The sequence below is a fragment of the Musca domestica genome, unplaced genomic scaffold, assembly GCF_030504385.1.
Source record: "Musca domestica strain aabys unplaced genomic scaffold, Musca_domestica.polishedcontigs.V.1.1 18, whole genome shotgun sequence".
Taxonomy (NCBI): Eukaryota; Metazoa; Arthropoda; class Insecta; order Diptera; family Muscidae; genus Musca; species Musca domestica.
In genome coordinates, this window is record NW_026712238.1 from 7,029,429 (window position 1) to 7,054,516 (window position 25,088).

The 25,088-nt window shown below is 34.1% G+C and overlaps 1 protein-coding gene across 1 annotated transcript in view; it reads left to right on the forward strand.

The window, feature by feature from the left end:
- Nucleotides 1–15,144: 15,144 nt before the first annotated feature.
- The window catches only part of LOC101887631 (uncharacterized), a 54,456-nt gene continuing 44,512 nt past the window's right edge, over nt 15,145–25,088 (forward strand). Inside the window, exon 1 of the mRNA XM_005183384.4 lies at nt 15,145–15,364. The gene's annotated coding sequence lies outside the window, so the exon portion shown is untranslated. The remainder of the gene's footprint in view (nt 15,365–25,088) is intronic.

Consider the following 25,088-nt stretch of genomic DNA (forward strand, 5'->3'; position numbering starts at 1 on the left):
GAGGTCATCGTTGGTTTCTGTTGTCTAGATATGGAGACGTTGGAACTCCTTTGGACAGAATAATTGGAGGAGCAAGTTGAGTTTAAGGGCTATGCTCGGATCTTTTTGAAATTTTCATCGCAGGTGGGTATTTTTAACCTGATTAAGGGAAAAAGGGAAAGTATTTTTTAGCGAGGAAAATACATGGTTATCCGGTTATATGACCCGAAAGTTCGGATACATCAAAATGGGTATCATTTGAAAGCTAATGGAAATACCTATTATTGCATAGGGTTATTGGAACCGGTTCCGGAATAATGCAAGAAACGTGGTATTTTTGAAAAACCCCGTAAGAACTCGAAAATGGACTCATGCTACACTCTTGCCTTTCCAATATGGTATGTGCTATTATATCTTATAGTTCCAAAGATATTAGTGATACAAATCATGAAAATGAGATTTTCTCCACTAATTAAGTAGCCTGCCTTCGGCCGGGGCTCGAGGTTTTCTCCCCTGAGGTATGTCCAAAATCGATTACGCGATCCATAGTTTTTCTAAACATTGTAATTTTTGTAAGTAGACGGCCTTCAGCAGGGATATTCTCTTCTGTGGTATGTCCAACATCGGCTACGCGATCCATAGCTTTTGTAAACATTATAATAGCCGGAATTCGACTTTAAATTCAACATCTTCTGAACAAAGCTATAAATGTTAGATACGTATTAGTGGAGAAAATCTGAATTTCATAATTTGCACCACTAATATCATCGGAACTACAAGAGATATCAATACATATGGCATCCTTTTGGATGGATCATAATGGGTCCATTTTCGACTTTTTATGGGGTTTTAAAAAAGTTCCGGTTCAAAAATGCCAATTCTCTTGTATTACTCCGGAATTTAAATCATATAGGTATTTCCATAACCTTTCAAAAGACACCCATTTAGAACATTTCAGTTTTGTAGAACCGGATAGAACCTGGATTTTGTACCCGAATTTCCGGGTCGAATAACCGGATATTTCCCCCACAAAAAATTACTTTGCCATAATCAGGTTGAATAGACCTACACGTAGCAAAAATTCAGGTCAATCCAAGCATTTTCCCTAAACTCAACATTAGCCAAATTGGATGCGGGTCCATTGTCCAATGGTTTAACTGATATCCATCCTGGTAAACTTCAAATTGAAAGATTTTGGAGACGTTTTGGTGAAAAAGTTAAATATTTTCATATTATTCTTTCCGAAAAAGGAAATTTTTGAATAATATATAAAACCTTAAAAATCTGAAAATTTTGTACGATCTATGAATTATTTATTCAAAAGTTTGGGTTAGCAGACCAAATTGTCATGATGTAGAAGAACATATTTTAATTATTTTATTGGATAGTAGTTCCAGATTGTAGTAGAGGGAGAAACTTAACACATATTATTACATGAATAATGGCAAATATAAATAATTACTAAAAATTCCTCACTTACTAAAAATTCCTCAGTTACTAAAAATTCACCAGAAAATACTAACCTAAGAAGACCACCAAAAATCCAACGAAGCTTTACTTAAATCACCCAAACAATAGGCGTTAAAATTCAAAAGTGATCCGTTCTTCGAGGCAAAACTAAATTCCCTAACAAATATTTGTTTATGCATAAAGTGAAAACAATCTCCATAAAACCCAAATTTCGTTAAGATTTTCGAATCAAATTCTTATGAATATTGTTGTCATGAATAAGTAAATGAAATTTAATTTCACGCTTTGTAAAACTCGTAGAGCAAACAAAATGGAAGCCAGAAAACAAACTAGTTTTGGAGAAAGGACCATCGACTTGGCAAAAACTCATAATTCCTGGTATGTATGTGCATATTTTCGTGCTGCCTATTTTCCACTCCTGCCATTCCTTTAACGAGATAATAACGCATGTATAGATACGTGGAGAACCAGAGATTCCTTGCCATCTTTTTCTTCTTCTTTTTGCAATATATATGCCTTATGCTGGGTTCGGATACGTGTGTGTGTTTTTGTGTAGGATTTTTGTCCACCCACACGCATAAACTTTACCACATCCTCGCCTATCCACGTTTGTAATAATTTCCTTATGAATGACAAACTACACGTCCGCTTTAGCAGCCAACCATACCCCACCCCACCCTATCTCATCTTGTCTAAGACGGCTTAACTGCTATTCATTCAGTCGGATGGTTGGCTGGTGCAAAAATATGAACGGAATATTCATAAAATCGTATAAAATATTGAAGTTCGTAAAAAACGCACACACACACTCACACAAACCGAAAATAAAAAACTATATTCTTCGGCGATATACCATTTGTACGGGAGGGGAGGGGAGCGACAATGTAAGTGTTTGTTGTATACATCGTTGGGTTGAATAGAACGTGGTAGTAAACTTCATAAAATTAGAAAAAATGTAACAAGGCAGAACGTAATCATACTTGGTAGTCGTACTTCACATCACAAGTAGTAGTAGTCGTAGTTTTTATGGATTGTCTTTTCTTTGGGCCTTTTTCTTTTGTTATTACTAAAGGGATAATGAAAGTGAAACAGTTTTCATAGGTTCTGGGCAATTTTGTGTTGTTTCTGTTGTCGTCGTTTTGTTTAGGTCTTATGTAGTTCCATGAATTTACTACCGTTCCGCAGGCAGAAATGAATATAAGTTCCCAAAAAAAAATTGAAACATATCACAAAAGTAAAGGAATCTAATAATAACTATGTTTGTTTATTAAAATAGTTTTTACAAAAGAAATCTTGTGATGGCAAAAAGCAATCTGTATCTCATATAATAAACTGTCCGCGTTGCTGGCCCCTTGTTTGAGTATTTAGCGCATATTTTTAAGGACATAATATTCTAGAAATTAAATTTAGTTTTTTAGACCATATATTTAGATCTCTCGAGTAATCTGTTCAAAAAAAAAAAAAAAAAAAAAAAAAAAACGACGACTGTAATCGACATAGCATTTTACTCTGATGAAGAATAACGGTCCCCAACTAATATTTCGAGGAGATATACTACAATAAGATGGAGCTATATCATAAAATATAAAATATACTTTTTCATGGTCTCTTAAGATATACTACAATAAGATGGAGCTATATCATAAAATATAAAATATACTTTTTCATGGTCACTTAACTCCTGATTCTATCCTCACGAAATTATGCATGAAGTTGTAGTTGGGGTCAGAATAGAAGTCTATTGTTTTGGGGGAAGATAGCAAAATATTTCGGAGTCAAAATTGACAAATAATAGAATTTTCCTGATTTTACAGACACTCTACAGGCATATGTAGAGGGTGAAATGGACCATATATTTTGTGTGTGGTGTAAGAAAATAGAAGTTATTAAGCCGAAAATATTGGGTGAGATAAAAAACTGCAACAAAGTCAAACGCCATAATTTTTGCAATTTTTTCTTTTAAATTTTATTTAATGAAAGCAAACAATGTCGGAAATAGCATCAAATTTTAGAATTTAGTTAGATTTGTTCGAATTGGTCACCTTAGGCACGATTTATGACCTTCAAACGGCCAATGAAAACGTCACACGCTGCCCCAATGTTGCTCTGCGGTATTTTAGCCCATTCCGGTGAAGCGCTTGCTTGAGGTGATCGACACTTTGGTATTTTTTATCACGAGCCATTTTTTATACCCTCCACCATACGTAGTATAGAGAGTATATTAAGTTCGACATTCCGCTTGAAATATTAATTTTAGACCTGCCAAAAGTAAATATATTTTTCATCAGCGTAAAATTTTAAGACGATTTACCCCTGTCTGTCCGTCCGACTGTTGTAATCACGCTAAAGTCAAAACAAATTAAATAGTAAATTCCGATATTGGGAATTTTGATGAATTTAACGAAAGTTTTACCGAAATTGTTTTAATTCTCGCAATTAAAGTTCGTAATGGGTACTACAGCCTATGACAAAAAAATCGCATATGCAAGTCCACGTCTTCGCATAGGCCCCATAATTCGGTATTTTGATGTTTTTAGGGACATTATTCACCTGAATTGTTTTAAATTTCGTATTTGAAGCTTGTAATGGGCTCTAAAACCCATGACGGAAAATGGCCCATGTAGGTCCACGTCTTTGTATAACACACATATAACGGCACATCCTGTTATTTGTTATTTTTAAGATATTAGCGACATTATGCACTGGAATTGTTCCTAGTTTAATGATATTAGCGACATTTTTTTTATCGGAATTCTATTGGAAATTTTATATTTAAAGTTCGGAATGGGTACTACAGCACATGACAAAAAATTACTTATGCAGGACCACGTCTTCGTGAAGCCTCCATGCAAGGGTTTTTTTGGAAATATTTCAAGTTCTTTCAAAATGGTGGAGGGCATTAAAATTTCGGTTTAGCCAAACTTAGTTGCTTTTTCACTTTGTCTGAAATATATTGTGATCATTTTTATGACATGAGTTTTTTTCAATTATCTTGCATCTTTGGAGAAGTACGGTGCAATGATGCCACCAGGCTATAAATCACACCAAACTGTGGTTTTTCTGGATGCATTGGATCTTCACCCTAAAATCGACAATACATATATGTAACCAAAAAGTAATTCTACCAAAAACTAAGAATATGGAATAGTAATTTTGTTCTGCGTTGATTATTTTCTGGATGCATATTTTTTAAATTGAAATTCGAATTTAATTATGTTTCAGCAGAAATTCACATTTGTTCATAATTTCCGCTAGGTATATTAATTTGGATTGTAGTATTATTACAATCGACCAATATTTACAGGTTGATTGATTTACAATCTAACACATTGTTGGGTCTATAATTGTTATTTCGAGCAACGATTGGAAAAAGTTAATATATCCCTCAAACTATTGGGCAAAGTAAACATGGACACAAATCTAATTTATACAAGGGAGATATCAACTTCATATTACAAAAGAAAAAAAAAACACAAAAGATATAATCCAAAATTATTTCCTTATTTTCATGTTGAGCGACAGTTGCGGAATGCATGTAACCCACGAACTCCATGGATATTTATACAATTATCAATGATTGGATGAGAGTGGTATCATGACATGAGTTTGCGCTTTAGCTAGTGGTGAGTTTCATTTGGTTGTTCTCTTTACTTTCCATTGAGGAAGAGCATTTGATGGATGTAAACAAAATAAATCAACAGGTGCTTTTTGGAAGGAATATAAACAATTTTCACTTGGGAAAATGCAATGGAAGTGGAGGGAAATTTTAACAGAAGTTAAATGTTAAAATACTGTTATATTACACTGATTGAGTCACAGGTAACAGTAATTGAGAATTACAGCACATGATTCTATATTGGACATTAATACACATCGTTTTTAGGTGTATGTAATTCAAAAATTTGGTCCATTTGAACGCTTAAATGTACATCCTTAAAAAAAAAACAATAGGCTTTAGTTTTGACCCTTACCGTACCCCTATGCAAAATTTCGTGAGGATCGGACGGTAATTGCGACACAGAATAAGAATCCAGCCCCTGTATTTAATGCCCTCAACGCATAGTGTTGTTGACTGTAAAAAAACTTCACCAAATGTACAATTCAAAATCGTAAATAAAATTGAAAAAAAAATCATGCGATAAAAAATATGACAATAATTAAAAAATGTAACAAGAAATGGCAAGAGACCATTTCGAATTGGTGAGAATTGTCAAAATCAGACCTGCAGTCCTTGAATTATAAGCAGAATAAATAAGTTCAATTTCTTTTACAAATAGATTGTACATTATTTGCTATATATCCAATATCATGCCTATCAATATCAAATATAACGGTCAGAAGTGACCTCTTCATGTGTTTCCGGTTTCGTCGGGATAAAAATATTCGCTGTTTGATGGAAATTTTCGAATTTTCTTACATAAAAGTTAGGGGCTATTTCCCACGGCAAATATTATTCGATGACCATCCAAATTGGTAGGCTTCTGCCCAGCCCTAAACTCTAACTCCATTCTAAATCGATTGGTCTATAATTATGATTGTAGAGCAATTTCAAAATCAGGAAAATTGTCTATTTTTGGTTCATTTCTAGCCCTAAATGTTTTGCGATCACCTCCAAAAGCAATAGGTTTCTATTCTGACCCTCGCCCCGCCTCCATTTTAAATTTTGTTAGGTTTAGGCCATTTCTTCTTTGTTTTAGGGTTATTTGGGCCCACTGATGTCAACATTTTTTTCACAAAAATTTACCGTCTTTCCAGTTATTGCAGCCGTTCCTGATTTTGCTGTCGTTGTAAGGGTCACAAATAGAAACCAAAGAACACGAAATCTCGTAGAGTAGACCACTATTTTTGTGTGAAAAAATACCAACATTACTCACAGGCGATATCCGAAATACACAAAAGGCGAACTTCTGGCTGTATTATGCTGATTTCGTTGGCGTAAATCATATAAATGAGTCTAAATTTTGAGACACAGAGGGGCATTTTACTTTTGAAGATGATCGCAAAACATTTAGCGGTTCAAATAAACCAAAAACAGATAAAATTTCCTGATCACACAATTTAAGGCAATCGAAACGCCTGAGAAGAGAGTTAAGGACAGTGAAGAAGTCTAGCATTTTAGATGACCATTGAATTATATTTAGCTGTAAAATAAGCAGCAGCAACTAACACCACAACGGAAAGCGTAAATATTGTACAAATGCCCCAGGTCTAAAAGCTAAGGGTAATATCTGGACAGTGCTCTATGTCATAATTTCAAAAGCGAAATCTGCCAAAATATTTACGCACTCCGTCGTGTTGTTAGATATTAAAAACAATTTCACACGAAAGTTGTGGTCCAGTTTACAGCTGAATACAATCTAATATTCATACAAAATGCTAGACTCCTTCCTTATCCTTAACTCTCTTCTCATGCGAAATTCCGTGTCTTTCAATTTAACCTGTAGAGCGACTGCAAAATCAGAAACATTTTATTTTTTTTTCGCCATTTGTAGAAAAGTTGTAGGAAATGTACAATTCAAAATTGTAAATCAAATTGAAATAATCGCATGTGATAAAAATTTGACGGATCATATGATGCTAGAAGCCCCCTTATGTCCAAATCCATTTAGGAATATTTCGCTTTTGAAATTATGTCATAGAGCACTGCCCAGATATTACCCTTAGCATTTTGATCAGAGACATTTACCCAATATTTACGCACTCCATCGTGCTGTTAGTTACAGCTAAATATAATCCAATGGTCATCCAAAATGCCAGACTTCTTCCCTGTTCTTAACACTCTCCTCATGCAAAATTTCATGTCGATTGGTTTCAATTGTGTGATCAGGAAAATTGTTCTGTTTTTGATTCATTTGAACCAATAAATATTATCCGATCATCTCCAAAAGCAAGAGGCGCCTCTATGTCTCCAAATTTAACTAGAAGTTCGGTATTTGTGTATTTTGGATTTCGCCTGAAAGTTATTTTCGGTAAAATAAAATTTTTGTATTTTTTTTACACAAGAGTAGTTGTCAATTCTACTTGTTGTCCTAAACTCTAACTTCATGTCACATTACGTGACCTTTGCTTTCTATTTGTGACCTGCAAAATCAGGAACATTTTTAGTTGTTGGTCCATTTCAACCCCAAAATATATTGCGGATATCTGTAAAAGCAATGGACCTAATCCTTATTTGTTTTGTCAGTTTTTGTCCATTTCAACCCCTAAATATTATGCGATCATCCACTCCTCCATTCTAAATTTCGTGAAGATCGAGTCATAATTGGGACTTGTAGAACGATTACAAATTAACATGTACAGACGGACGGACGGACATACATATAAACTTTCTTATGTGGGAAACCAATATTTCGATGTGTTACATAATTTTTGACCCAATAATACTTATAATATCCCCAACACATAGTGTTGTAGGGTATAAAAATCTCATGTGATAAAAAATATGAAAAAATAAGAAAAATCACAAAATACTGCAAAATCTATATTGACATCATTATTGGCCTCTTTTTATGCGATTTTTTTAGATTTTACTAGCTGAACCCGGTGCGCTTCGCTACCCCTTTTGATTTTATATGCATTCAAAATTTTATTTACGAATATATGTCGGTTAAAAAAAAAATAAAAAGTAAAAAAAAAAATATTGCACTACTTTAATGCGTAAATAACCAAAACCATTAAAAAAGCAGTAACATGACATATATACACGAAGGGTTTGTCCTTCGGATTTATTTATTTCATAGCAAATACCAAGCGTGCAGTAAACTGCAATCTTTTGAAGTTGAGTGGCATTTCTATTGCAATTAGTGAATTCGAGATAGCAAAATACTTCGCCGTAATAAGCGTATTTCAAATCAATTGTTGTGTTGTTTTTTAGTGTTAGCATAAGGCGTTGTGGGTCAATGATTCTTATTAAAATCATATCCCAATCTGATCCGATTTAAATATAATTTTAAAAAAAATTACTTCAACCAATCAATAGATATGTTCATATAAAATTCTGATGCTATATCTCCAGTTCCAAGTGGAAATTCAAAAATGTATATAGCCTATGTTACTTTCAGGCGATGTTGCAGTATATATGGAAATTTTCAGGAAAATCTATTCAGCGGTTTTCGAGTCCCTAAATTACAAACAAACAAACAAACATACATACAAACATTTTCCTGTTTTATAGATATAGATACTTTTTTATACACATTCTATATATTTCGCTATATATATCCGATATATTTAGTATCGGAATTTACGTAACGGTAAGAATTGATGTGTTCGTCTATTTGTGTTTTCGCTGGGATTAAAAATATTCGGGGATTATGTTATGGTATATTTCACCCACTAAATATTACCCGATGACCATCAACTTCCGCGCCAATTGGCCTATAATTTCGGCCTGATTTTCAGTTTTTTTTTTTTTTCACTTGCCCTTAAATAGTGTGCGATCATTTCCAAAATCAATGGGCTTCTTTTCTGACCCTAACCCCATCTCCATTTTCGTGAGGATCGGGCCATAATTGGGAAGAGTAGCTTGATTACAAATTAACATGAACAGACGGACGGACATATATAGCTAGATCGCCTCAGCTCAGCGGTGTTACATAATTTTAGGCCCAATCAAACTTATAATATCCCCAACACATAGTGTTGCAGGGTATACATATGGGTTTCACAAATATACCCCTAACATCGTGGAGAGGGGTATTTTTAGGGGGAGGGGTATTTTTGGGTGATTTGTTTTTAATTACTGACAGATGACACAACAATTTGTTTAAAATTTTACCCTTTCATACATAAACATTTTTTTGAAAAAGGTTTGAAAAATCAAATCGAAGAGCGAAATGTGTTAAATTATTTACAAAATTGTTTATTAATATTAATATTAAAGCTTCCTAGCGAGGAAATTACTCTAAAAAAGAGTTCATGCACCTTTGTTGCTAATAAACTCAAACATAAATATGTAAATATAACTCCTTTGTTTAAATCAAATATTTGTAATTTAATTTTTTTTCATGTAATAAAAAAAAATCCGATTACAATATTGTTGTCTATGTTTTTCATAAATCATTTGAGTTTGTTACAATTTTTCACCTCTTTTGTGTGTTTATTCAAATGCCATCACTTCAGATTTGTTGTGTTGGGTTTTGGTTTTTTTATATATGTCATCTTTTTTCGTTGTGTTTTTTCTTTTTGCAACCGCCACTTGCCACTGGGAAAAAATACTGTTCGAAATAAAAAACTCTCGGTCGCGTGTTAATGTTGTGGTTGTTTTATTAAATGTGTGCTATTTGTGTGTAATAATGTACACAGGTAGTCGTCATCATTGTCGTCGTCGTCATGTTGTAATAGTTTAACAAAATGTTTTAATTAAAAACACTTGAATGTTTAAATCATAATTAAAAGAGGCAGTTTTTTTTTTGTTTTGTTTTTGTTTCTGGTAGTGATAGAAACTTGCAGTGTTGCTGTTGTTGAATGACTGAAGTACATCAGAAACGAACAACTTTGACATTATGTGTATGTTACATTCTCATATGTAAAAAATGACATTTCGTATGAAAAACAAGTTGATCACATTATTAAATTTTATTAATAAAATGTAAAAACTGAATAACTTGAAAAAAAAATAAATAAAATGTAAAATAATTGAATAATAACGGAACTAGCCCCAGGCTATTTGCAATTTTGGTGGAAAATTTGGATTTTGATGAAATCACTGTTATATCCTAGTCTAACTTAACAAATATTTTTTGTTCCGAATTGTTTGTGTTTTTGTAAAAAAGTTACTTCCACTAGAATCTTTCGTATTCAAACTTATTCGTTTTAAAATGGGTTTTTATAAAAATGTTAAAAACTCTGGTCCATTTCCGAATAACATTGATATGCCAGGGTTCCATAGTCATTATTTTGTTAATTGTGTTATTTAATTTCATTTAATTTATAACAAATTTGTAAAATAAAATTGAAAATTGTCAAGAAAACATTTAAAGAATTTGGTCCTGCAAGATCCGCAAATAAAATCTTGATATGTAAAAATAGTTTATATATTAATTCCCCGTCATACACATACAATTTTGGCGAAATACTGTAACAAACAGCCAATTTCTGTTCAAAGCAATGGGTCTCCTCCTATCATTTTTTTGACAATTTCATTTGTATCTTTTCGGCAAAAAAAAAAAAAAAAAAACAAAAATACAAGGGGAAAAATCTTTATTGTGTTTGTCACTCACTATGCAACTCACAATACAAGTAAGCAAAGGTTATAGTAGGGTGGGTCCGAACATTTGATTTTTCGGTTTTTGGGCCATTTTGCCATCATCTTCCCCAACAATGGGCCATCCTGAACCTTAACCCCACATCAATATAACATTTCGTGAGGAACGGACCATAATTACAACCTTTAGCGTGATTATATTTTAGCATTGAGAGACAAATATACATCGACTCAGCTCGGCGATATAGGAAGATCCATTTATAACATTCTATGTGCAGGAGTAATATTTCGAAGTGTTACATAATTGTTGGTCCAATCACGCTTATAATATATATTGTGATACGAGTATATATCATTTGATACGGCAAAAACGTGCCTCGTCGAAATAACGATTTCAGACCCTTGGTGCCTTTAGACCCTATCCGGACATTTGGAGTAGATCTAGGGTGTCCGTCCGTCCGTTTGTGTGTCTGGAGCGCACTATAACTCTCGAAGGGAGTATCTGATCGTAATATTATTATTAATTGTCTCAAATTTCGTAAATGATAATCGTCTAGCCCACATACTTTCCTATATTCGCTATTTTGATGATTTTACCGACGTTACTCAAGGGACCTGTTTTAGGTATCGTACTTCAAGATCGGTACCAATGCCAAGAACTACCAATGCAGGTCCTCGTCTTCGTATATATCGGGTTCATTTTAAACGGTGCTTTTCGACGAAATTTTTTTACAATTTTTCAATTTCCTTGCAAATTTTGACTTGACTCTTTGGACCAAATCCGTTCTAGAACATTTGGAGTGGATCCAGCGATGCTCGTGCGTCTGTCTGTCTGGCTGGTGTGCACGATAACTATCGAAGGGAGTATCAGATTTGGTCCAATCTTGGTACATAGTAATATTTTTGTCAAACTTAAATCGAGTTCGGAGATGGGCAATGTCGGTTTATTCCTTCTGGTACCTCCCCCACAAATGCTCGAAATTTTCAAAAAATATATTTTCTGCACAGAAAGAGAAACCATAATCCGATTTTGCTCCAACCTTGCAAATCCAAATATTTGCGTCAGTGCTAGGTAAGGTGCCAAGTACCAAAATTTTGATTAATTAAAACTCTTATAAAATGTGATGTAGGAGTCCGATTGTCTTCAAATTTCACATATCCCAATATTTTTATTAACCCAAGGTCTGATCGGCCCACTCCTTCTGGTACCTCCCCGCAAAGGGTCAATGCTTTAAAACGCCAAATTTACATCCGTTTTCATTCGGATATGGTGCATCTAAATATTTCTATCATCACAGGATATGTTATAAAGATGGGTTATATTGGTCCACTCCTTCTGGTACCTACCCTCCAAAGGGTCAAAATTGTTAATATCCATGAAGCTCATAAAACCCCGACTTAACTTCCTTTTCCATTCAGACTTGGTACATCTGAATATTTGCATTAACACAAGATCTGTTATGAAATGGTAGAGATCGGACCATTTCTTCTGGTATCTCCCCCACATGAGGTTCAAGATTTAGATAAACAAAACGTTTAAAGAAAGCGAGATAAACATCCAACTCTCTTCAAATTAAATACAAATTACACTAACACAAGATCTGTTGTGAAGATGATATATATCTGCGAACCCCTTCTGGTACCACACCCTCAATGGATCCCAATATTCAATACTTTTATCAAAACTTGCGAAACAAGTCAGCCATTCGTTCCAATTTTTTGCTCCAACCTTGCAAATCCAAATATTTGCGTCAGTGCTAGGTAAGGTGCCAAGTACCAAAATTTTGATTAATTAAAACTCTTATAAAATGTGATGTAGGAGTCCGATTGTCTTCAAATTTCACATATCCCAATATTTTTATTAACCCAAGGCCTGATCAGCCCACTCCTACTGGTACCTCCCCGCAAAGGGTCAATGCTTTAAAACGCCAAATTTACATCCGTTTTCATTCGGATATGGTGCATCTAAATATTTCTATCATCACAGGATATGTTATAAAGATGGGTTATATTGGTCCACTCCTTCTGGTACCTACCCTCCAAAGGGTCAAAATTGTTAATATCCATGAAGCTCATAAAACCCCGAATTAACTTCCTTTTCCATTCAGACTTGGTACATCTGAATATTTGCATTAACACAAGATCTGTTATGAAATGGTAGAGATCGGACCATTTCTTCTGGTATCTCCCCCACATGAGGTTAAAGATTTAGATAAACAAAACGTTTAAAGAAAGCGAGATAAACATCCAACTCTCTTCAAATTAAACACAAATTACACTAACACAAGATCTGTTGTGAAGATGATATATATCTGCGAACCCCTTCTGGTACCACACCCTCAATGGATCCCAATATTCAATGCTTTTATCAAAACTTGCGAAACAAGTCAGCCATTCGTTCCAACTTGCTATATGTAGATATTTCTCTCAACCATAAACGTGAGATGAATAAGGAATTTATGATTTCGCTTAGAAATGGATCGATTTTCTTGTAATTTTGTCATAGAAGATGAAGTATGAAAATGGAATGCTTTGGTTGACTACATCTGGTACCACACGCACATTTACACATTTTCTAAAAATTATCACATATCTCATATAAAGTGAAGGAAGTTACCAATATAGTCCAAACTTGGCACGTCTCAATATTTATATTATATATTATATAGGCCATTCGGGGTCAACAGTTTGAATAATTATAAGACAAGTCAAAATATAATCAAACATAGGCCGAGGGTACACATCTGTCGGCAAAACCGCCTGATATTTTTTTTACTTGTTTTTAGACTAAATTCGGTCGTACGTGTTTAAATTAATTTATGTTGGACATGCATTACGCTTTAGATGCTAAGTAAAAGTGAAATCGGGAGTGAAATGTATATGGGAGCTATATCAATACCTCGTCCCATTATCAGCAATAGTGTTCGTCCTTGAGCCAAGCAACTGAACGAAAAGCTAAATTTCATCGCAATCGAATAATAGATACGACCTGTACTTTGCATACAAAAGTACATGGACAGACGGATGGGCATGCATAAATCGACCTAGAATGTAATTCAATGAAGACCATCTGAAAATTGGAATACCGAAAGTATTACGGCATACTATGTTGAAATATTTTTATTTCATATTTTTTCATTTTTTTATATTTATTTATTATTTTTTTATTTATTAATTTATTACTATTATTATTTTTTTGTAGCAAAGAATTCAAGTTATCAGCAAAAGCAGGAATATTTTACTGTGGCAACAGTAACAAAAATATCGTTGAGCTTCTATTTTTGTCACTTGTTTTGTTGAGCTTTACTACCATTACTTAGGAATTAACCAGATTTTTGCGAAAGGTAGGTTTTTTAAATAGCTGCAATAAAAAATGATGACTTATGAGGATTGATGGATCTTTCTGACGCCGTATTTATTCCTACTATATTAAATAAACGCAATGTAATTAAGCGTAACTATCTTTATCACTAATTAATTTAAATTATATTTAAATTATATTTTAAAATTGCTATTTAAAATACTTTTTTATTTTAACCATACATCATATACTCATTAGTTTTTATTTCCTTAATTATGACATTCGCATTAGTAACCTATATGTGGGAGATTAAAGGCGCACGGCTCATATAACTGCGTCTTCTCAAATAACCATTAGGTTACGTGATATTATGCAATTTAGGGAGATGAATGCTTGGATGCACCGCACCTGATGCATGCATGTGCATTTAGTGCGGCTGCGCAGCCCACTGATGATGACTGACTGATACACCTATTAACACAATTTACCAAGTCAAAACATCGTATCACACATGCTCGCATTCCCTTTGTGGACAACAAAAAAAAAACAAGCGATTGTCAATGAGTTCAAAAAAAAAAAAAAAAATTAATAAGTCTCCGCTGGTGAACTGACCTACAGCAACATACAAAAAAAAAATACTGTGAGTGTGCTATTTTCCCTATTCACTTATCAACAACGTAGTATCTGTAGGTATGACAGACTGGTTGACTGTCATGCAGACAGCCAGTCCACATGAAAATGTTTGTATTTGCTTGCCCTCTCCCCCTCTGTCTCTCATCGATTTGGTAATACTCGTCGTAGCCCACAACAATCCAGCGAATATGAAAACAAAACAAAAACCAAGCTAATAAATGTAAACAAAAAGCAAACGAACCACTAAAACCAAACTCGTTATGTACTGGAGCGCGCCGTGAATAAAGTCTCCAAATAAAATTTAATGTTTTCCCCCATTTCCATGTATGGGTGAGTATCTGTGTGGAAATATCTATAATATTATAGTTGGAGGGGGAAAAAAGTCTACAATGAATCTATGAACGACGATTTTTGGGAGCGAGTACATGGAGACTCATGTCTGGGAATTCACTTCTTCAGTCGTCGTTGTTGTCTACAACTGCCTTTAAGTGGTTCATTATACGCTAATACAATTGTTGCTGTTGTTGTCCATGGAATTGCCAGCCACTTAAGTCAATGAGACTGCCTGACTGACTGACGGACATTTGGCGGTCGCTGTTGGAGCGCATGCGCAGCGTATGCTATTTTTTTGCTGGTTTGATTTGATTTCTTATGCGGTAGTAACTTTAGTTCTGTTTCGAAGTTAGAAGTGAACGTGCGCGTTTTAAGTTAAAAGCTTTTTTAAGAGCCAGCCTATTGAGTGGAGATTTTCTGTCGTGAGCGAGAAGTGATAAAAAGTATGTCATCACATCAAATGAAAAGCTAATTTATGTTTAACTCTTAAGAGTGGGAAAATAAAGTTGCATCACAGCGTGGCGATTAAAAGATTTGATCGAAAGTTTAGGTGTGTGAGAGGCGTTCAGTATTGATATGCATATGCCTGGAGTGGTGGTGCAGTAAAAGTGCAGTGAAAATAGAAAACAAAACGAAAAAAAAAAATAAATAAAATTCAAATTGTGCAATGCTTTCGAATGTTTGTTAGCTTTTGAATTGTTGTTGTGTTTTTTATTGTGCATTGGTGTCGTGTTTATTTTACAAATTTTGTTTTTTTTTTCTGCTTCCAAATGCAATTGTGTTTTTTTCGTTCCGAAAAAAAAACGAGAAAAATATAAATATTTTTATTGTGAATTAAATGGCAATAAAGTGAGAAAGGCACACGCAAATGAAATGGTGAAAATACAAAAAAAATATTCTTCATTGAAAACGTTATTACCTCGATGAAATGGATATTAAATTAAACGATTTATTTGTATGTATAATAATTTTAAAAATAAAACAATAATTCGTGGGAGTATGATATGTTAACTTTTTAACCAAAATATTAAGGTTTATATAGTTTACTTTGAACAACGTTATAGCAGAGCCAATAATTGATATTCTATATTACCAATTGAAAAATGAAAGTTATCCTGTAAAAATTCTTGTTGCATTTTGACATTAAAAGTCTTGATTGAAAATATAAAAATAACAATTTGGTAGTCGTTACTGCTAGTATTAGATTTTTAAATAATTTTTCGATTAAGTCTGAATCTACTATAGAGTAACAGTATCGCGAGTTATTGATCCCACACAATTTTTTTAATTAAGACTTTTACAGATTAAAGAGACCATAGCAAAAGCTATAGTCGGGAGAGGCCGATCATGTTGCCATATCCCACCATAATTTGGGGCAGAGTTTTCATAGATCTGAAATACTTGTGACTACACTGAACGAATCCTTTAAGATATTTGTATATATAGTATTATTACATAAAAATTATTAGAAATACCATTTTTAACAGTTGGATTTTGATTTGAAGCAATTTTTTTTTAGACAACTACGTTTGCTAAAAGAAAACTTTATGTTTATTATGCATATGCCAGTTTATAGCACATGCCACTATTAAAATAATGCCTTATACAGGGTGAGATACAAAAAAAAAACTGCAACAAAGTCGAACGCCATAATTTTTACATTTTTTTAGATTTTGTTGTTGCAAAACATTTTATTAAATGAAAGCAAAAAATGATCAACTTTTAGAATAAGTTTAGATTTGACTCGAATTATGACCTTCAAACGGCCGATGAAAACGTCACACGCTGACCGAATGTTGCTTTGCGGTATTTTGGTCCATTCCCGGAGAAGCGCTTGCTTGAGGTGATCGATACTTTGGTATTTTTTTAGTGCCAACCTTGCTTTACAAAATACTCCAGAAATAATAGTCCAATGGATTGGTATCCGGAGATTTTGGTGGTCATTGTGAGCTGGAAATGTAGCGAGGAACCTCATTTTGTAACCATTCATGGGTGGCGCGTGCTGAGTGCGATGATGCTGAGTCCTGTTGGAATGTCCAAGGTCTATGACCAATATGATTGCGTGCCCAAGGTTTTAATAAAGTCTCCAGAATATTTACGCGATAATATTCGTCATTTATTCTGATGCCACGGTCGATTAATTCGAACGGAGAATGGCCATCGGCTGTTATGGCAGCCCACACCATGGCCGGCGATTGAGTTCTGGTGGCCAACCAAAGGTGCACATTTTCAGCTGTCCTCTTTGTCAAGTAAATACGATCATTTTGTTTGTTTACAAACTGCTAGACAAAGAACGTTTTCTCATCGAAGAAAACTAAATTCAACAGTTTACCACTTTCGGGCAAGCGAAGCGGTGTAAGTTCTTGCACTTTTTGGAATTTCAATGGCTTTACCCCGAGTTTATTTTTCAATATTTGCCGAGTGGAATATTGTGCGGGTTTCGATAAAGTCGCTTCTTTACTTTTCGAACCATTTCTGATGATATTGCAGTTTTCTTCCGTGAAGTCTGGCAACGCTAGCAGTATCACGGTATCACGCTTAAATTCCATCACGAAGAACTTTTTCCTGGAAAATTCCCACCAAAAAGATTTTGTACGCTTGTAAACAGTATAATAAGCTGTCACTGGAATAATTTGTACAGCTGTCGGACGAGTGGCTTATAAATGACAGCAGTCTAAGATGGTTGCAGTTTTTTCATCTCACCATGTACTCATGCAAAAGGCTAATATTGACTTTTGACCGGAACCACAATTGTCCTATGTTTGTGCCTTATTTCGTGCTAATGGGAACTAGAAACAATTAAAAATGTTTCTAAATTCTATCTCCATGCCAATTTCCGAGTCAATTTATCTACAATTATTACCTGTAGAGCTAATGCCAAATCAGAAAAAAAAAAACAAGTTAAAAGTATCAATTAGTTATGCTTACAGAAGTATTCCCTCCAACTTTATGCCAGAAAGATTGTGTCGAAAGGTCATAAGCCCACCAGATCTTATGTATGTGGAAGAAGTGATTATCTTCCATTTTGTGGGACTAAAAGGTATTCAAAAATTTGACCTCTTGCGGGGGAGGTATCAGAAGGAATGGTTCGACAAATCCCATATTAACATCAGATGTCAAATATTGAGCTGAACATTGAATTATTTTGCATGTTATAAAGGTCAAAAATTTGACCCTTGGTTGGGCAGATACCAGAAAGAGTAATCTGATATATCACATCTTCCAACCACACCTTTAAAGGCAGTCGGACTCTAATTTCCCACTTTGTAAGAGTCATGATTGCTCAAAATGTTAACCCTTTGTGATGGAGGTACTAGATGGAGTGTGCCGATATTATTCATTTCTGCGCTTGATGTTATATTTGGATTTGAGAAGTTTGAAAAAAACGGGTGATCTCTCTCTTTCCATGAGGTACATTTTTTTCCTTAAAAATCTTGATCCTTTGTTTGTGCTAATCTCCAAACTCGATCGTCATTCGAGAGTTATGGTGAGCACTAGCCAAAAAGATGGAAAGACGGACACCGTATCAAATGATATATACCCTCTGTAGCCCTTTATTGAGGATATTTTAAGTTTTGGTCAATTTCATCACCTAAATATATGCAATCATCCCAATAAATGAGTCTTCCATTCTGACTATGATGATCGGACAATGGAGTACACTGCAGTAATTACAATATGGCATGGATACATGGACGGACAAACATAGCTAGATCGATTCGGTTTGTCGAGATATAATAATCGGAGGGTCTAAAACAGTTATTTCGAAGTGTTACAAATTTTGACCCAATAAAAACCCCAATATCTGTAGATAACGTTGGGTGTACTTGTAAGTTGAGAACTTCAACCTTTAACCCTCCTTGCAATAATATGTTCTGTTTACTGTAAAATCAAAAACGCGTCTTAAAGCAAATTCCGATTTAAATAAACATAAAAAACCGAAAATACTTTTTTTTGGAGGTGGCTACGAACTTATAAGAACCTTCAAATTCAAAATTCCAGACAATTCCGTTGAAAAATGTACCGGAAGTCGTAAAAATGCTTAAAATGAAGAGTACCGTTATATGGGGGCTACATGAAAAGTTGCCCGATATAGTCCATATTGGTCTAAGTTCAGACCCAAAACGCATCTGTACCAGATCCCACTTGAGCAAAAATCTCAAATCTCGGAATATATTCAAAACCCAGGGATCTGAATCCCCCCATATAAAAAATTCTTGATGGGTAGAATTTGATAATTTGAATTATGACCAAGAATAACATTTCCAGATAGTTGATATTTACAACCGCACTTGCGACTTGGTTATGAATTACGTTCAAATTAAGTGGAGGGCATAATTAGACCCTGCTGGCCAAAATTAACGCTTAAAAACTAGTTTTCTTACAAATAAATAAATATATCTTAATTTTTCATTTTCGAACCCCCCAACATCTTACATCCCGTTATTTGCTTGCCTTGCCGTTGAATATGTTTAAGTCCACTGCTTACTAGGTATTTAATTTTTTTTATTAAAATTTCCAATTAAATACTTATTTCAGCAAAGAACCAACTTTGTGGTTTGTCCATTCTAATGTTAAAAAAACCTACTTTTTACGGTCAAGCATATATTAAATAATAATATTTTTTGTGTTTTTTTGCTAAATAGTTACAAATATACATATTAAGTTGAACGTGTTTTAGTTGTTGTAGATAACCCTGACCCACATTATATCTGAAACAATGCAAAAGCACAACAATACCACAACCCTCACCACCACTTTGGTACTTTGTTCATCGACGTTTTTATGGTTCAAGCACTTAAGGCAAAAGTTCAACATTTTAACATAAGTGAGTCTTTTTTTTTTCTCAAGAAAATCACAATAAAAACAGAAATAAAAAAATCTACTTCACATATCGCACTAATAACGCAAAGTACATAAAAACGCCTCAAAAACCGTAAAAACAGATGAAAACGTTTACAACATTTAAACGATGTCTTACACTTGCTAGCTCGCTGGCTGGCTTGTTTACTTGCTAACTACAGCAGCGGGGAGAGAACGAACAAATTCCAAAGTATTTCCCAAGTTGTTTAAAATAAAAATTTGAACATTAAAACTGAAAATCTCATCGTTTTACCTGCACTTGCTGTTGGCGGTCGTCAGCAACCAGGTCTTCATAATTCTTTAGATTGTTGTCAACAAGCGATTGCGACTAAATCAGGTGGTGCTACTGATGCTCATTCAGTCAGTCATTCATTCATTCCCATCACAGCCAGCGTCAAGGTAAACGAGATGCTGTGTTTACCATTTGACTCAGTACTGAATTTGGGTTAATACACCAACCAACCAACCAGCCAATCAATATAGCCAATATCTTTCAATCTAACCATCTGTTTGCATACACAGATTTCTATATGTATGGACAAGTATGTAGATATGTGCAGCACGGTCTTTAACTATATTTTGGTACTACTCATTGTTAATTTTTGGTCTTAAATGAAAAATGTAAACTGAAAACGCCCAAAAAACGACAACAAACTAGTTTGCAAAAAATATGAAAAAATACAATACAAAAATATTTGTGAAGGTCGTTGGTATTTACGAAGTAAAAACGTAGTACTACCTCAGTATGTCGTCGTGCATGAGTGATAAGAAGTGATTGTTTGTGGGGTAGTGACATGAAAAGGCAAAAGGTATTATGGAGATTCTGATTTATGAACAATAAGTATAATCCAATCGGAAGTTACTTATTTTGAATAATAAAAAAATATTAAGTTTTGAAAAAATCAAATATATGGAAAGTTCTCTTAAGAAAATCTGCACACCAAACTTTGGTAAAGGGCGACTTTTTGCATTTGTTTGCAACGAGAATATAGTTCCACAATACACCCATGCATGTATTTTCGTGGCCAAAGTACAAGGCAATTTTTATACCCTCCACCTTAGCTGTGTCATTCCGTTTGTAACATCCCTAAATATTCGTCGTATACCACGCTTTGATATAGCCCCCATATAACGGTACATCCCGATATTCTGAATTTTGATGATTTTTGCCACACTTTTTCACGGATTTGTCTGAAATCTGGTCATAATGGGTTCTCGGTCCGGTGGCGAAACTTTGCATGTATAGGTCCACGCTTTGGTATAGCCTCCATATAACGATATTTTCCGATATTCAGTATTTTGATGGTTTTTGTCACATTTTATCACGGATTTGTCTAAAAATTTGGAATATGTTGGTCATAATGAATTCTAGCTCCGTTGGCGAAATATTGTATGTATAGGTCCACGCCTTTGTATTGCCCTATATAGTGGTACCTCCAGATATTCGGTATTTTGATGATTTTTGCCAAATTTTCCCACGAATATGTCTAAAAATTGGTATTTGTGGGTCATAAATATCTAAAATATTTTGATGAGTAATAAACGGAATGACGAACTTAATATACCCTTCATGGTATGTACGGTGGAGGGTATAAAAAGAACATTATTTTTTATACCTTCACCAATTTGTCATTCCGTTTGTAACTTCTCGAAAGACTCATGTTAGACCCAGCAAAGTATATATATTAATGATCAGCATTCTAAGTCGATTAAGCGATATCCATCTGTCTGTTGCAATTGCGCTATCTTCGGAACGGATAGAGATAAAAGGCTAAATTTTTTTAAAATAGCCTTCATATAACAGTACCTCCAAAGATTCCGTATTTTGATCATTTTAGCTACAATATTCACCGAAACTGTTACCTATTTTGTATTTAATGTTCGAAATCGGTACTATTACACAAAATCGCAAGTCCACGCATTTGTATAGCCCCCATATAACAATAGCGACATTTTCAACTGGCCGAATTTAGCTGCTTTTTATTGCTTGTTATACCCTCCACCATAGTATGAAGTTCCGTTTGTAACACTTCGAAATACACATTTTATAAACCACAAGGTATATATATTCTTGATCAGAATAAAATACTATGTCAATTTAGCGAAGTCCATCCGTCTGTGGAAATCACTCTAGCTCCCGAACAAAATGAAGTAGGCTGATAAAAATTTGCTCAAATGTATATTATGTCTGCAGGACTTTTGGTATTTGTAAAATGGGCCATGTATGTCCACATTTCACATTTGGTATTTGAAGTTCGTAATGGGTAAGACAGAAAATTGTCTGTGCAGGTCCACGTTTTGGTATAGCCCCTATATAATGGTACCTCCCCATATTCGGTATTTTGATGCTTTTAGCATTATTTACCGAATTTTTATTTCAAGTTTCGCATTTGAATATTGTAATGGCTTACGACAATAGTTACTTACGACAAAAGTTACCTATGCAGGTCCACATATAACGGCTATATTCGTTATTTTTAAGATTTTAACGATTTTTTTTTTTGAAAATTGGCAAATTTTTTCCAAATGGTGGCCCGCTGAAATGCATTTTGATACCATTACGGGATGCTAATTCCATGTAAAATATACAAAAAATGTTTTTTTGATGTTTTTGTAGGTTCTCTATGAATAGTAGATCTTAATTGTTATTTTGGTCTTATTTTTAATAAATTAATTCGGTATTGTACAGGGCAGATCCTTTTGCATTGAAAAACATCAACAGATCTTCTTTGAGTAAAATACCGTCTCACGAAGGTTTCCACTTCAAATGGTCTGCTATGATAATATTATAATCTTTTCATCAACCATCCATTATATATAAAATGGTCATGTTAAAATTTGTTCTTAAATTTCAGAACTTACCTGGTTTTTTTGTTCTTTGACACTCTTATACAAATTTCCTGAAAATAAAAAAATATATATATATTAAAAATTTAAATACCATATGCAACTAATTAATCATTTTGACAATTTTTTGCTACTGATCTATCAAGGGTGTCACAAATACCGGAATAGTTTCTTCCCCCTTTGTAAAATATTTATGTTCATAGTTTGAGTGCGAAAATATTCAAAATATGTTAATCGCTATAAAACCGGCTTTGTGTCATGGGTAGGAGGTTTTATTTTTCACATCTGTTTTATTCACAAGCTCATCAATTCGAGCATTGTTTTATTGTCGTAAAAATAAAGGTGGCAAAATTTTAATGGGATGTAGCCCATTTAGTTTTCATATTTAAATCTGTTTTTATTCATTCAAAATAAAAGATGAAGGTTAACCCATATACAAAAAAGATTAACATTTGTTGTTTGCCTTGTTCAATACCAAAAAAAGGTTTTTATTATATTTTGAAACCAGAATATAGCTAATGTGACCTCAAGATCTATTTAGCAAGAGTCATCGAAGAGTATTTCAATTAGAAAACTAAATTAAAATACCTGTCTGATTGGTCAAATGGCTTTGAAGACAATATATAACTTACAGACATAAATAATTTGTTGTTAATTTCAATCAAACACAGGGTAAGATAAAAAAAACTGCAACAAAGTCAAACTCCATAATTTTTATTTATTTATTTTTTTTTTAATTTTATTGAATGAAAGCAAAAAATGTCGGAAATAGCAATAAATTTTAGAACAAGTTTAGATTTATTCGAATTAGTCACTCTTGGCACGAATTATGGCCTTCAAATGGCCAATGAAACCGTCACACGCTGCTCAAATGTTTCTCTGCGGTATTTTGGTCCATTTTCGGCGAAGCGCTTGCTTGAGGTGATCGACACTTTGCTATTTTTTAGTGCCAACCTTGCTTTCCAAAATATTCCAGACACAATAGTCCAAAGGATTGGTATCAGGAGATTTTGGTGGCCATTGTGCACTGGAAATGAAGCAAGGAACCTCATTTTGTAACCATTCTTAGGTGGCGGTCCTGAGTCCTGTTGGAATGTCCAAGGTCTGCAGCCAAAATGTTTGCGTGCCCAAGGCTTTAATACACCCTCCAGAATATTTTCGCGATAATATTTGGCATTTATTCAGATGCCACAGTCGAATAATACGAGCGTAGAGCAACCATCGGCTGTTATGGCGGCCCACACCATCACCATGGCCGGCCCTTGAGTTCTGGTGGCCAACCAAAGGGACACATTTTCAGCTGACCTATTTGACAAGTAAACACGATCATTTTGTTTGTTTACAAACTGCTGGACAACGAATGTTTTTTCATCGGAGAAAACCAAATTTGGCAGATCACCACTTTCGGCCAAGCCAAGCAACTCTTTAGCTCTTGTGAGTCTATCTTCTTTCTGTTGCAGTGTAAGTTCTTGCACTTTTTAGAATTTCAATGGCTTTACCCCGAGCTCATTTTTCAATATTTGCCGAATGAAATATTGCGATATGTTTAGCTCACGAGCCATTTTTCGGCCACTGCGACGCGGGTTTCGATCCGGTCGCTTCTTTATTTGTCAAACCATTTCTGGTACGAGACAGAAAAGATTTATTCACATTTAAATGCTGGAGTGCTCTAACGATAGCCACTTGTTGTGTTCTAGCCAAATATAAAGAAATCAAACTATCACGCTTGAATTCTATCACGAATAATTTTTTTTCTGGAAAATTCTCACCAAAATGCTTTTGTACGCTTGTGAGCAATATAATGATCTGTCTTTGGAATAATTTTAACAACTGTTGGAGGAGTGCTTTAGAAATGACAGCAGACTGAAGTTGATTGCAGTTTTTTTCATGTCACCCTGTATGCACTATAGCTAATTGAAAAATGTGTTAAGTGTCTCTCTTTCTGTATGACCATTTGAAAGCTCCAACACTTTTGACAAATTTTTGGGTTGAACTAAACTGAGATGATTTTCCTTTTGCAGTCACTCTTGCACCGTCACTCTTTGCATTCACTCTTGTAACGTCATAGAGAAGCATACCCTAAAGTAGTTAACTACTGTCAATTATCATTCTCACCTCGTATAACCTAATCTCGCAACTATTCGTTGTCTTAATGAAATTCAGGCCATTATATTTCATTACCTTTCATCGGTACACTTTTAACAGATCAATAACGATGCACATCTCAAAGCAAGATGCCAACACCAATTGATGTTGAGATAGGTCTACTCAATATCTCAATTCATATTTTTAATTGCGAATCGAATTGATTGTAATGATATGGTCTTTTTTTTAACACATAACAAATATTTCAACAATAACTTCGTCTGTGAAAAAGTTTTTTTTATTTTGTTATGAATTTAGTGTTTTTTTTTTTACTTCATCCAAATCAATAGATTGACTTGTTTCATTATATTA